The 15,102-nt window shown below is 35.5% G+C and overlaps 1 long non-coding RNA gene across 1 annotated transcript in view; it reads left to right on the forward strand.

Moving 5' to 3' along the window:
• Positions 1-15,102, forward strand: part of LOC310885938 — a 38,147-nt gene that overhangs the window by 1,886 nt on the left and 21,159 nt on the right. Inside the window, exons 1-3 of the long non-coding RNA XR_014575035.1 lie at positions 1-10,917; positions 12,233-12,366; positions 12,835-12,959. The exon at positions 1-10,917 is cut by the window's left edge and continues 1,886 nt beyond it. This is a non-coding gene — a long non-coding RNA (uncharacterized lncRNA). The remainder of the gene's footprint in view (positions 10,918-12,232; positions 12,367-12,834; positions 12,960-15,102) is intronic.

A 15,102-nucleotide genomic window follows, 5' to 3' on the forward strand; every position in this document is an offset into this window, starting at 1 on the left:
TGCATGCAGGATGGATGGTATATTGTAAGCATACATCTAAAGAAATAACTGATTTGAAAAAAAAAAAATATATGTAGATATATTTCCTTAAGACAGGTCATATCCCTACATGACATTGAGCCTGCTAAGCATAACAATAATTAAAAAATGAAAAAGAAGTGTCTTATCATTTTGCCTAATGCAGACAGTAAAAATAATACAATTAATAGTTTGGAGCAGAAATCTTCAAGCTTTTAATTAAGTACAGATAAGACTCAAGACTTTTAAGATTCAAAGTTTATCTTGAATATTATGAGTTTATAATCACAGTAATTATTTAAAAACATTTTGAAAATGATATTCTGCAGGTTAGCTAAAGGTTTCTCCTGTGTATTGGAGTCCATTGTATCAAAACTATGGATATTAAAAGTCATTATTTTGTAAATCAAGAAATAATGTCTCTCTCTCTATATATATATCATAGAATTACACCTTTAATATCATAGAATCATAGAATCATTAAGGCTGGAAAACACCTCCAAGATGATCCGGTCCAACCATACCCCTACCACCAACGTCACCTACTAAACCATGTCCCTAAGCACCACGTCCAACCTGTCCTTAAACATGCCCAGGGGCAGTGACTCTATCACCTCCCTGGGCAACACGTTCCAATGCCAGACTACTCTTTCTGAGAAGAAATGTCTCCTCATTTCCAACCCAAACCTCCCCTGGCACAACTTGATGCCATTCCCTCTTGTCCTATCATGAGTTATCTGCGAGAAGAGGCTGACCCCCAGCTCCCCACACCTTCCTTTCAGGCAGTTGTAGAGAGCAATAAGGTCTCCCCTGAGCCTCCTCTTCTCCAGACTAAACAACTCCAGTTCCCTCAGCCGCTCCTCATAAGACTTGCATTCCAGACCCTTCTCCAGCTTCGTAGCCCTTCTCTGAACATGTTCCAGGACCTCGATGTCTTTCTTGTAGTGAAGGGCCCAAAACGGAACACAGTACTGGATGTGCGGCTTCACCAGACCTGAGTACAGGGGGATGATCACCTCCCTGGTTCTGCTGGCTACACTATTCCTGATACAAGCCAGGATGCCATTGGCCTTTTTGGCCACCTGGGCACACTGTCAGCTGATGTTCAGGCGAGCATCACCAACACCCCTTGTTAAATTAATGCATCCTGTTAAATTAATCCAAGTATCAGAAAATGTTGCAAATGAATGTTTCTCTCTGATTTCTGTTTATCAAATAGATGGGGAAAAGACTTGTTTAGAAATTAATTCAAAACAGATGCAAAACAAATGAATCCTGAACCTAGAGATCAGAATAAACTAATGTTTGCTTCATTAAGTACTTGCCATATTGTATAGTAAGCTTGGTTTACACGGTTAGCAAATGTTGTTACAATCAAGGAAAGGTCAGATATGAAGGAATGTATTCTGTTTTACTGGTGTTTCAATTTCAACTGTGCAGCATGCCTGATACATGCAGAAGCATCCATCTAACAGTCATGTTAAACTGCAGCACTCTTCTGTCTCTCAGCTATTGGTTAATTCAATCTGAACGCATAGATTTTTCATCAGTCTTTAATTTGCTTAATTTTAGTGAGCTGTTGTCTTCAAAATTTTCCCATCTTTCAGCCTGGTGACTATCACATTGATGCCTTGTGCTATTCTTTCACTGTCATTTCCATTTCAATACAGATTTTATAGTTCATTACCTGTCAATCAGTTTTAAATGGTGCAGTGTTCATTTTATCATGTTCCGTAAAAGCTCCATGCTTTTTTTCAGTGTCTTACATTTATTTTAGTTTGATCTCTATTTATTTCTCTAAGCATTGCAGATATCTGTATCTATCTTCATTTTAATGTGTATTTATTTTAACAAATGCAATATTTTGTTTCGCATTGCATTCATTTGGAATGTTTATGCGAGCAAGTGAATTCTGAATTAATGGCAATCTGAAAATCCATATATGTTACAAATTTTTCCATAATACTTTTATTTGTTGTAGAACTTAAGAGGCTACATTTTCAGTCCTTGTCATAGTTCCACTAGAACAAAACCAGCAAATGAACACGGACTTAAATACTTTTTTATTAGAATATCATCTCCTCCTGGCTCTTCTGAACATGTAGGTCATGTTCACAAAGCTCTTACCTCATAAAAGAGGCTCTGCACTTTTCTGACAATGGCCAGATAAAGTGACCTTAGTTATTTAGTAGAAGATTCCCTGGATGGTATTTTCTGCTCATGCTTTTGTTTCCACAGTATGCCATTATGTTGTGGAGTGTTACAGGGAAACTGTGTAAACAGAGATAAAAAGCCTTTTTATGTCTACTGATGTCAGAAAATCTGAAGAAGCTGCAAGGGTTCATGTTTGTTTGTTATTTGTATTAATACTAACTTTCCAAGTTTTATAAGAGTTTAACAAGATGAGATTGTGACTAATAAAAATAATATTAATATTAGAAGAATGAAGAAATTATTTTGAATTAATTAATGTCAATAACTATAGTTAATTAAATTTATTCAGTCTAGGTCAACTAGACTTCTTGATGGTAGCAGTGTAACCTAGAATTTTATGGATTGTTGCATAATTTATGTAGATGACAGTGTATTATTTTATTTTTGTCCTAGGCCCAGCACACAATCTCTGTTGTGCAGCATCAGAATTCAGTTAAAAAACAATCAAACAAACAACAACAACACAACTTGTTGCCTTCCTTTTCTGGAAGCATATATTTTTTTCTCTTGAGGTTATAAAGCAAAGAGAAAAGTGATTGTGAATGCTTGGAGAAGGGATGGCATAGACAGTACCTGGGGAAGTACATATCAGCTGTTGGAGGATGTATCAGTTCTTCTCAACTCAGTTATATGGATCAGGTGAAAATGGGAGCATGAACACATAATTTTACTGAGTAGTCATTCAGAAACAGCTGTTGTCACCTTTGGACTGCACTGCAACATAACAGTTTTAATATTGTAACTTGTACCAGTAAATGACTCTATATAGCTGCATTTCCTTACATTCATCTATATATACATACTAGAAGTAAACAAACATCTTCAGCCTTAACAGACATATTATTTTTTAAATATTCATTATTCATGCTACCTAATTATTTTTATAAAAGTAATTTGTAACGAAAAATATTAATCAAATATTTTCTTGTGTTATGATTGTAAGACTAGAGGGTTTTTTAATTCAGTTTTGCTATAGTTCATCTCTCATTGCCCCATAATGGAAGCTGTTACATGCATCCTAATTCTCGAAATGTAGACTCTGATCTAATGTTTTACTTTTACTCATTTGTTTAGCTTTAAGCTTGAGAAGACTCATAGAATGCAGCACTCTATCTGACCTTAATGTAAACTGAGAACATTTCTTAAACCGTGACTATAGTTCATGATCTCCATTTAAGAAATTAATTCATTCTAGTTCAGCAGAACTGTATGAAAGCTGAGTTGGCATTAACATTTTCTCCTAAAAAAAAAAAAAAAGCTAATGTTACCAACTTTTTTTTTTATTACTTTTTTTTTGTCTTCTGATAAGTATAAAATATAAATAAAGGCTTTTACATTAGCAAAAAGTGCCATGTGATGGCATGCTGACATCAAACATGCTGACAAAACAGCTGATGTGGAAAATGGGGAATTCTACACCACATGAATTTTAAAAGGATAGTCTTGAGGACTGAACACCTGTAGCTGTTGAAACACATTGAGGTTTATTTCAGTGGTGCATCTCTCAGTTTATTTTTTTTCTAGAAGGAATTGAGCTTGTGCATTCCAGGATCATTTCTGGTGAGAAGTACATTATGCGAATTAAGAAATTTGTATTGAAACATGCTACTGATCTGAAATGTACCCTCACTCAAAGTGCACCCATTGAAACCATCCTATTCTTCCAAAAGAAAGAAAAAATAAATTTACTATTATGTTTCCTTTTCTGCATGCAATAATAGAAAGAAGGTGTGATATCTACTTATTCTGACTATATTTATTAATAGATAGAAGCCTATGATACAGAAAAGAACTGTCACCTATTAGGACTTAGCTTGTTACAATTCACAGTGAGCAATAAAAGCACAAATTAAAAAAAAATAAATCAGGAACTATGATCATGTATTGTAACATGAGTGAACCTAATCTATGAATTTATTCCCATGCAGAGTACTTAGAAGGATATAAGTAGAAAAATATAAGTAATACAGGTAAATGAAACTCAAGGAATCTGTTTTGATGAATTCCTAGTCCAAATATTAAAGATAATGCACTACTTTAAGAAAAAAAATAGGGAGATGTATTTGCAGACACCGTGGCCTATTAATGACACATTTTCTTACTTTTTTTTCATAGATTGTAGAACTATTATGCTTATCATTGCTGGGAATTAATTTTAAGAGAACTCTCTTTGATGCAGAACACCTTCCCAATAGTCTTTTAGACTGGTATTGTGGCATAACCCTGGCAGGCAGTTAAGCACCACACAGACACTTCCTCACTTCTCCACAACAGTATGAGGAAGAGAATCAGAAAGGTAAAGTGAGAAAACTCATGGGTTGAGATAAAAACAGTTTACTAGGTAAAACAAAAGCTGTGCATGCAAGAAAAGCAAAACAAGAAATTGATTTACTACTTCCAATTGCTGAGCCACTTCCAGGAAAGCAGGGCTTATCACATGTAATGGTTACTAGGGAAGACAAACACCATCAGTCCAATGTCACCCCTCCTCGTTCTGTCCACCAGCTTTATTGCTGAACATAACACCATACGGTCATAGAATATCTCCGGCCAGTTTGGGTCAGCTGTCCTGGCTGTGTCTCCTCCCACCTCATTGTGCATGCCCCTGCCTCCTCACTGGCAAGGCAGTGTGAGAAGCTGAGAAGCTATTATCTTTTTTTTTTTTTTTCTTTAAATATATATATTAAATATAGCACCTCTCTGTCTCCTTCTCAGAGGTCCTTCTCATAAGTCAATGGAAATTTAGTTTGTCTCTTAGGAAACTGCTGGTTAACTAGCAGAGTTTGAGCATATCTGTTCTCTAGGGAAGAAAATCCTCCTAAACAGTAGAAGAAACTCTATTAAATCTACCTACTGAGTTACATAGTTGCATTTGCATATTGGTACTCTCATAAGTCATGTTTCTCAGCCTCAGTCATTTCTCCAGTTCTTGACCTTGTCTCTAAAGGTCTGTGGCTTTTAATTATATTTATTTATTTACTTATTTTCCTCTCACTGTCAATATGTGGCTTCATGTCCACAGGTAAAAGAGTATTCAGCATTCTCACTCCCCAGTAGAGCTTTTTGAAGAGTCTAAGAAGAAGAGTGTAGTTTCATCTACAGTTAAAGACCTGTTTTCCAGTGTAATATCAATAAGCTCTTTCAGTTCAAAAGTGCAGGCACTGCAAATTTTAAGTAATGTGATGTCTTCTTTATTTACCTATCAAAAACCCTTTCAGTGGCTATCACTTCTACAGGAATGTGTAGGTGAGATACGGGCTCTTGTGGCTGATTCCCCTTTGCTATTTTCATAAGAAAAACAAAACAAAACAAAACAAAACAACCCTTATCAGGCTTTCAAAGGTTTTACCTGAGGAACTCTGTGAACACCATGTCTATCTGAAATCCCATGCTTCATCAGCAAATGCAACTCTCTACACATTAGGTTATAAATAGTCGTTGTTCTTTTACACTGACAGAAAAGCCTTCAGAAGGACTCTCCACCTCTTTGTGTCAAGGCTGGAAGACCTTGGGGTCTGCCAGAGTCCTCATAAAGAATACCATCCTGTTTACCATAGCATGTCGTAGATTGTCATCAAACTGCCAGCAGAGAAACTGCCTTACTTACAAGGACTCATCTGACCATTTTAAGCAGTGAGGCTGTCTTCCCTGTGGAACATCTCACACTTGACATTTGCAGAAAGGTCATCTGAAGCTCCTTTCACAAGTTTACTAAGCATTTTGCACTTGCTGAAGCATTCAATGATCATACAGCCTTTGGTAGAGTTATTCTTTAGTCTTTGTTTAATATATATATATGCATATAACTGCATTATATTCAGTTAATATTAGGTTGTGTCTAGATTATTTTAAATATAACTTCTTCCTTACTTCAAAACCACTGTATGTTGTTCTTTTCTCTTTTATTTGTCTGATTACAGAATACCTACCTAATTTTACTTTACTTTATTTCATTTTTTTCAATCTAAATCATCATATTTTTGTAAGTTTCTTAGAATTGTAAGTGTATTGAGGATTTCAAAATGAGGTCTATGTATGATGTAGCTCCCTAAGTCTTAAACACAAATCTTAAAATTTTATATATAGTTTACTGCTTCCTGAAGTCACTGAGTCACTAGTTATGAATCAATGTTATTTGGAAACACCAGTCTTGTCTACGTTAAGCAAACAACCTCAGTCTCTCCAAATTCATACATTTCCATCTTTCTTGCCTAAAGTGCTCAATGCAGTAAGTATTTGTAGAGAGCGAATAAAACAGTAAGAACTTCTTTCCATCAAACATCAGTCAAAGATGAAAGTCAGTTATCCTTAGGTTGTGAAATAGGATCACATTTAGAGGAATCATGCATGAGACTTTGCTTCCAGACCCTGCTTTTAAGATTGCTTTTAAAACTTATCCAATGACTATTTTAAGCAATTCCATCCACTTTAACTTAGTACATAGGTAAAATCATTGCTTCTGGTTAGGTCCCCCATATTTTCCCATGGAGTAAATTGTCTGTGTACACACATAGTATGTGACCTGTAAGCTCTGAAACTTAACTCATATTTTGTGTGTGTTTCTTTTTAGTTCAAAGTGCCTGAAATAATATGAGGACTGTGTCTTGGGTGGTCAGAATGGTAATTTCATAGCATAACACCAAGGATATTTGTTGCATGACATGAGATTTTGAATAAGGAGTGTTGGAGTACTGGGATATCACTGAAGGTGTCTGAAGAACTGAAGGAACTAAGTCTGCTTCCATCTTGTTGATATTACCTACAAAGAGAAGTCCTAGCATGAACTGAAGAGGATACCCGAGCTGCACCCACTTTTTGTCTCAAAAGGAACTATTTGGTTCACTTTTCATGAAAGCCTTGGAATTAATAACAAATATGCAGTGTAGATGATGATGGCCTCAAAACAGGAATAAAAGAATTTGTCAATGTAGGCATAACCACAGTCACTGTCCTGACCTCTTTCTAAGAAGAGAGACTTGAGATCTTATATACAATACAGATTGGAATAACTAAACAAGATGTTCATACTGTATTTTTAGTAATGTTAAATACAACTTTATCTACATCCTAACATGGGAATCTATAGCAGATCCCTAGATTAAACAATAGAATCCCTTTTGCAGTCTTTCTTCTGAATTGTTCTAGTTAAGATTAACTACATTATGTCAGGTTAATCATTTTTAAACATTTATTTATTTATTTATTTTCCTTTGTGTATATTTTATTCCAACTAGTTTTAACTTACTTTAGTTTTTCAGGAATGGCTTTTGCCCTAACATAGTATTCTAGTTATGAAGGTTCTTTAATGTTTATAGCAGTTGTTCTCATGCATTGCAATACATTAACTAGTTTTGTGATTATAGCAGCTTGTATTAGTTTTTTCTTTCAGGTCTCTGCTGATGTTCTTGTTGAATTAGCTGTGTTGTCTGACTGTTGCTCTCATTAATATCAAACATTCTGTACTTATTTGCATAGCTCTACCAGCAAATACTCCTGTGCCCTTTACTATATCCTTATTTACCTGATTTTCTGCATACCCTATTACAGACGGTCATGGAAGTTGTCTTTATCAGTGTTCTCTTGTTTCCCATTTTAATACTCTTATGAGTCTTTACATACCTGATCCCAAAAGACGACATTCCAAAAGTAATTGAAATCTCTCTTACAAGAAAAATTTTCTTCCCATAGATGTTACCAGTAGTCAAATATCTTCAAAATTTCATCACACCTATTCTCAAGCCATCTGCTGAGTTTGACTAAGTTGCCACACCACTCAATGCATTCCTGTAGGGCAGAAAAAAACATTTCTTGTGACTAAAATTCTTGAAAGTCTCTCCGAGCCAGATGACTCAATGAGAGTAATTCCAAATATATCAGATCCATCTTGTATACTCCCTCTGGAGAGAGAGCTCCTTTCTGTTTGTTGCACTATACTCAGGACAATTTTTGTGCAATAAAGAAACACAACTGATGTGCAGAGACAATAATTCTTTATTGTTAGTCAATCAAAACAAACAAAGGAAGTACTTTTAGTTCAATTACGAGCAGTTAAAGTTCAGTTATAAGCACCTAAAGTTTATATGTGAGCACTTAAAATTCAGTCATCTGGTGGTAGCTCATTACAAAAAATAAAATTAAAAAAAATGTTATATGCAGATTTTCTACCCCTTTCTATACCTTTGTGCTCATCTTTCCAATGTGTTGTCACAATGAGTTGTCAGCACTATAAATTCATTAATTCATTTTTGGAAGAAGTATGATGTCGATGGAAGTTGTTCCTCCTTACTCTCCCTGGAGCTATTTGTATGTTTGTGGACACAGTCTGCTTTCTTCTTTTTTTGTTTGTTTGTTTGTTTGTGTTTTTTCATTTGTTTGTTTTGTTAATTATTATTATTGTTTACTCATAATTCTGAGTTTTATTAGATATGGTATTTTAGATGTACTGGGTAATTGTTCTTGTTTTCTTCTGTTATCCCAAAAACAAGCTCACAAGGCTGCATTTCTCCAGTGATCACTAACTTCCGTTTATAGCCCTAAGGCTTCTGGTGTGTTTTGGTGTTTATACTTTCAAGGATCCTGTTATCATCCTGTAATTTTATATATCACTTTTTTACTCTAAGCGCACAGACACTGCAATCTGCACAGAACAACTATCTGTAGTTACTATCTAGTAGTAACAAAAATATGTCGATATTATTAGAATAGTTAGAACAGTAGTTCTACCACATGATTTCACAAAGCTAATACAGATTAAATAACTCACTTGGTTGTTAAAAATTCATGGTTGTCTGGAAATCCTGACAAAGTCTAAAATGTCCTCAGGCCTTGCACTGCTGAACTAATACTAAGTTTCTGGCCTGTTCCTAGCAATGGCAATATCTTATTTACAGTGCTGTGGACTCTATACATTTAACAATTTCAGAGTTCTCAGCCCTACCTTTTTTTTTTTTTTTTTTTTTCCTATTGTTACTGCTGTGACTCTAATTTTCTTCCTATTCCTTTCCCTGTTAGGGAAAGGTTCTTCACAAGGAGGGTGGTCGGGCACTGGCACAGGCTCCCCAGGTCATGGCACCGAGCCTGCTAGAGTTCAAGAAGCATTTGGGCAATGCTCTCAGAAACATGGTCTGATTTTTGGGTGGTCATATGCAGACCCAGAAGTTGGACTTGATGATCCTTGATAAATGATTCCCCACGCCTGCAGTGTTTGCTTTTTTTTGTTGTTTTTTTTTTTTTTTCTGGCAGGAAGGCATAAATCTACATTTTAATAATCTAATACTATATTGCACTTATAAATAAGTTATTAAAGTGTACTAAACCATGACAAGAATTTTTGTTTATAAAACTTTACCTATTGCCAGTTTAAGAACCTAAAAATATTGTTAACACTTAACATTTTTTATCTTTAATTTCAGTTTCCAGATGATGGTGACATTAGATGCATGCAACAAAAATTACTGACCAAAAATCTTGATATGGTCCTTGGTCATTTTCAGGAGAAATATAAACAGTATTAAATAAGAATGTTTACAGAACTGGAATCACTTTTTACTAACATCACACAATCCTTCTTGGAAATATGACTCAAAATGCTTCAGCTTTGAAGATAAATGTATAGCTTGGAGCGCCACAGCAGTTAAGATAGTGTTTGTTATGAAGCCCTCTTTACTGTGTCAATAGGGTAGCACAAGATTAAAACAATCAAAAATGTGACTTGATTCTGAATTCTTCTGTACTTCTTACAGCTCAGTTAATACGGCTTAGTTATCTTTGAAGTTTTTGATATTCCAAAATCATCCTTAGTTATGCTTTTTTATACAAAGGAAGAAAAGGGTTGTGAAGGGGACCCTATGAAATTCCATAATTATTTTGCGGCAATTTCATACAGAAGACAATAGTAAGAGTATATATCTCTGTTAGAACATGAACTAAGAAGTATTAGTATTTTTGTGACTCTTTCTGTATAATGGCAATGCAGCTTTGAGTACCTGTAGCCTGCTATAAATGATGATAGGCCAAACAAATGCAGCCAAGTTTCTTGACCAGGATATAATGTGTCTGGGCTACTGTAGTTGTTTGGATTTACTTTGGAGTTAAGGAAAAATAAAAGATTATGACTGAGAAAGGGAAAGGGAATTAAGATTTGTTGCACTTGCTTATAGGGAAATCTTATTCAGTCTGTGGATTAGCCAGTTCTTGATCATAAAACTAGACTGTATAACATTCCTGTAAATGAGAGTGCTGTTGGGAGGAATGGATTAAAAGCAGAAGACTGGTGAGGAGGATTGTAAATACACTCAAGTGACCTTGCAGCTGGGAATGCGTAAAGTCTGGGGAGCAGCAATGTAGAAAAACATATAAATTATGTCTGCTGCTGTTTGTGCTCTTTGTGTTTGGCAAGTAGCACATCTGTGCATAGATAATGTAGGTGTTTGGTGGACTTGGAGGTGCCCTATCAGATGTGCTTATGCTCCCAGCCTTGGTACAGAGATCAAAGAAGCACAGTGAGAATCATGGTGTAGTGGTAAAAACTGTGCCTGTGTGAACTCTTGATAAAAACAGGTGAAACTAGCAGGCCGGTGATCTCCTAGCATGGACCCAGTTTAGCGGTTCCTGCATTCCCACTTGTGTGCCTGTGCTCCTGTACCTTTTCTTGGGCGCTGCTTCAGGAATCCCCCAGTTGGCAAGGTAATGAGAATAAATCTACTCTTTGCATTTTAGCTGCAAGTCTGTGAGTGTTCCTGATGCCTGCCTGTGCTGACTCACACAAGTGCCTTTTGGTGTGTGTGTGTGGCTTTTATTTTTTTTGATTTATTGGTATTTTTATGATACTAGATAACTTAATAGCTGAGCATTTAATAGGAATCAATATGAAACAGTTATTTTTGGTGTTCTGTTTTACATGGCAAAAATAAGGATCCTTTTTTTTTTCTTTTTTTTTTTTTGCAAGTTGATCTCCAACTAAAAAAGAATTACCATTTTCCAAGTTTGACACCATGGTCTTAATGCACTGACACTCCAAAACATAAGATGAAGGTTAAGTTTATCCTAGACATTCATCTTCCCAGGTAACTGAGCTAACTGTGGATACAGGATAAGCATAATGGAAACTGATGCAGCAGATTTCTAGAATTGCATATTTAACCATTATTCCTTATCAATTTCAATATCAAGAAGTCTTCCAGGAGGTGTGAGGGCAGAAAGTGTTCTTTCAGAGCAAATCAGGTGTATCAATTTATATAGAGGATGTGAAGGAGATGGTACAGAATACTTTAGCTTTACCCTTGCCACATGTTCCATCTCCTTTTTCCCCCCTTTTATTTTTTTTTGGGGGGGGGGGGGGTGTTAATTTTTTTTCCAAGTTTTATACCATTTTTTCCCAATTATTTTCTCCTCGCATTGTTATTTCCCCCCCCCCCCCCAGTAGTAAAATAAATCCCAAAGTGGCTATGTTTTGAGGTAGATCTTCCATAATGTTTTCTGTTAAGTGAGCATATGCAAAGCACCAGAAGGACATGCAAATTATAAATCTAGGTTTTATTAAGGTATAACTAAAACAGGTTATTTATTTATTTATTTATTCATTTATTTATTTATCTATTTTAATACACAAGTACAGATCTGCTGCCTAACACAAACTGAAATCACAAAAGCACTGAATCACAGAAAGGTCAAGGTTAGAAGGGACTGCTGGAGATCATCTAGTGCACCCCCCGTGCTCAAGCAGGGTTACCTAGAGAATGTTGCACAGGGTTTTGAATATCTCCAGAGAAGAAGACTCCACAACCTATCTGGGCAATCTATGCCAGTTCTCTGTCACCCTCACAGTAACGAAGTGTTTTCTCATATTTAGCCGGAACCTCCTGCGTGTTAGTTAGTGCCTTTTGCCTCTTGTCCTGTCACTGGGCAACACTGAAATTAGGAAGGTTTGGATACAGTCTCCACTGAGCCTATTCTGTCTTTACAGGAGGAGTCTGTGCTTGATTCTTTTTCTCCTTTACAGAATTACAAGACAATATTTCACCTTTCCAGAAGTTTCTATTTGACTGAAATTGTAGCGGCCAGGAAAAGACAAATAAGCATCTTTCTCACTTTGCTGTACAATCACCCCTTTTTGAAGAAATATAATATAACATGGTAAGCAAACAAACAAAAATACACTGTATGTCATCTTTTATCTGACCTTTTTGAGTGTTCTTACTGTACTATATTCAATGATACAGATGACTTAATTTTTTTCCAGGAAGGAGAAGGTACACTAGGGCAGCAATCTACTCCAGTGGTCACTCTGTTATCTGTGTTTTCATCACAACTTCTTCCTAGAGCAGATCCTAAAACATAATCATCTAAGATAAAGACTATGTGCTCTTTACTTTTTAAATTCACATATCAGAAAAAATCAAGGTTTTACTCTGCACATTTTCCTCACTCTAAGTTCCTTGCTATGTCTCACCAAACCAAGAAAAAATGGGAGCACATGTTCTTTTTCTCCTTCAAGAGGAATCTTACTATCATGTTCTCAATTCCTCTTTAAGAGTGCAGAGACCTCTAGAAATGGCTTGAATTATTTATTTTTGTCATTGTTTATCCTTTTTTTTTTTTTAGGTGTAACAGGAGGATAACTTCAAGCAATTGAGAACCAGAGAGAAACTATAGTATGTTGCTGGATTTGTTTTGATCAGAATCTACTGTCTATATGCTGTAATAGGACCCACTGCAGTTTTCAGAAGGTGATCACGCTGCCTCGATGACCTGGCTAGCACTAACCACAGTTGCACTGCAGATATTGGTTTAGCATATTTGTACTAAATCCAAATGAAAAAGCATTTTAAATGACTTACATTGTTTTGTCAGCCTGGAGTCAAGTATAAGACGTCATTTTCAAATTTAGTGTAGCTTGAACTGTAATGAACTTGAACTAGATGGTTTCAGCTGCAGGTGAACTTGAACAAAAACTGGACCAAAAGTCCAATGAAGGCTGTGACCATTTCAAATATTTATTCATTAAAATCTAATGATACAGTCAGGAGGACTATGATACTTATGAAAGGGGGTTTCCTCTTCATGGTCCCACTTGGATTAGTTCTGTTCCTTTTTACAACTTTATATAACACAGTTCACTTTCTTGGTCTTTCTTCATTGATTCATTTTCCCATGTTTCATTAAAGTTTTACTATACGAGTGGTATTTTCCATGTGCTCTTAGCTCTCATTGTTATCCCTAACATCAGTTTGATCCAGCTCAAAAATTTACATTCTTTTAATGACCAGTTAAGGACCATCTGTGATTCAAGCTTACTGCCTTGCAGCCAATATATTGTCCTGTACTTTTACTTTGAAGTAACTGTTTACTCCCATCATCACTATTTAGTCTCTTCTGTTTTATTCACAGTGTTCTCAGAAAGTAAACAAACTAGCTTTTCTTAGATGGCATTAATAGGTGAAAGATAATAGGTGAAAGATACAGTCCAGAAGCACATACTTCTACTGCTACTAAACTTTCAGTCTGTGATCCATGATAAATTTATGCTGAAGTAAATACAGCTGATCTATACATACTGCAGACAGCAGGACCTTAGCACCAGCTTGTACTGCAGGTATATTACCATTGGGCCATGATAGCTACTTATGGAGCCCAAGGTGTTTGTCCTGAGCATCTCTGATTCTCTTGCACTTCAGGCTTCTTACTTACTGGTGCTCCTCACTCAGTTTTCAGTCCAGGAGCTCATCCCACCTGATAATGTTTAATTACTGTCAGGGAACAGGTCATCTCCTCCTCCACACCAGCTCCACAGTCAGAAATCAAAAGGAGTCAACTTATCTAACCGCAGCCTTTTGATGAAAACCATATCATAGTTTAATAAATAATTAACAAACAAAGAGACTCTCTGTCACAAGTGAAATATTTGTTGGAATTCAAAATATAAGTTTTATGATTTGCTTGATTGTATAATTTTAATCGTTATGGAAAGAGACTTAAAAGTCTTAACCTGACTTAAGGGAGCTGGATGAGCTGGATATTTTGAGGTGACTGTCAACAGATGGTATGCTTGTGTAAATTATATATGTTTGTATAAAATATATATAAAATCCAAATTTTATATATATATATAAAAATTGAAATCACACATAATGTATATATATGCTTCCAATGTAATGCACAACTCATAAACTACAAAATCATTTGTATCAAAGTCATAAAACTTGTTTCAAACCTCTAGTGAACCATTTCTGTGTTAAACATAGGTTTTCATTTCCACCAGACATCATGTGCAAGGGGAAACTAAATGTGGAATGCTGGTGTCATCATCTAATGAATCTGATATATAGCAGTCTCTATCCATACATTCTTAATAATATACAAATTCTTATAGAAACAATATTTTCATTACTTGAAATTGACATTTATTTGCAATATTACTGCTATCATGTCTACAAGTACTGTAGCAAAACATATTAGTACTTTTCTTACAATGCTCTCAATTTTTTTGGGTGATTCAGATTCAGGCATTGCCTTCTTATAGCAGATGGCTGAATGGTGATTCAAGATGCTAATTAGTCTTTTGCATTTTCCAGCTAACCTTAGGTAGACACATTCCTCTGAGAGATGATTACAGTATGTGGTGTTAAACACTAGCAGATATTTGCTAGAAGACTTTTGTAATGAGCCTTTTTATACAGTAAAATAGTGATTAACTATGGTATAGTAAACACACGATACCAGCAAGACTGTAATTAACAGCATTGTGGCATTTTAAAGGACTGATTTACATATTTTAACATTCTCTTATCGTGGGGGCTCTTCAGTTGGAACTAAGAAATAATTGTAGAAGTTCAGGGAAAGCTGCTAAAATGAGAGAGCTGTTGAATTTCT

Source organism: Anser anser (genome assembly GCF_964211835.1).
Source record: "Anser anser genome assembly, chromosome: 1".
In the NCBI taxonomy this organism is placed as follows: domain Eukaryota; kingdom Metazoa; phylum Chordata; class Aves; order Anseriformes; family Anatidae; genus Anser; species Anser anser.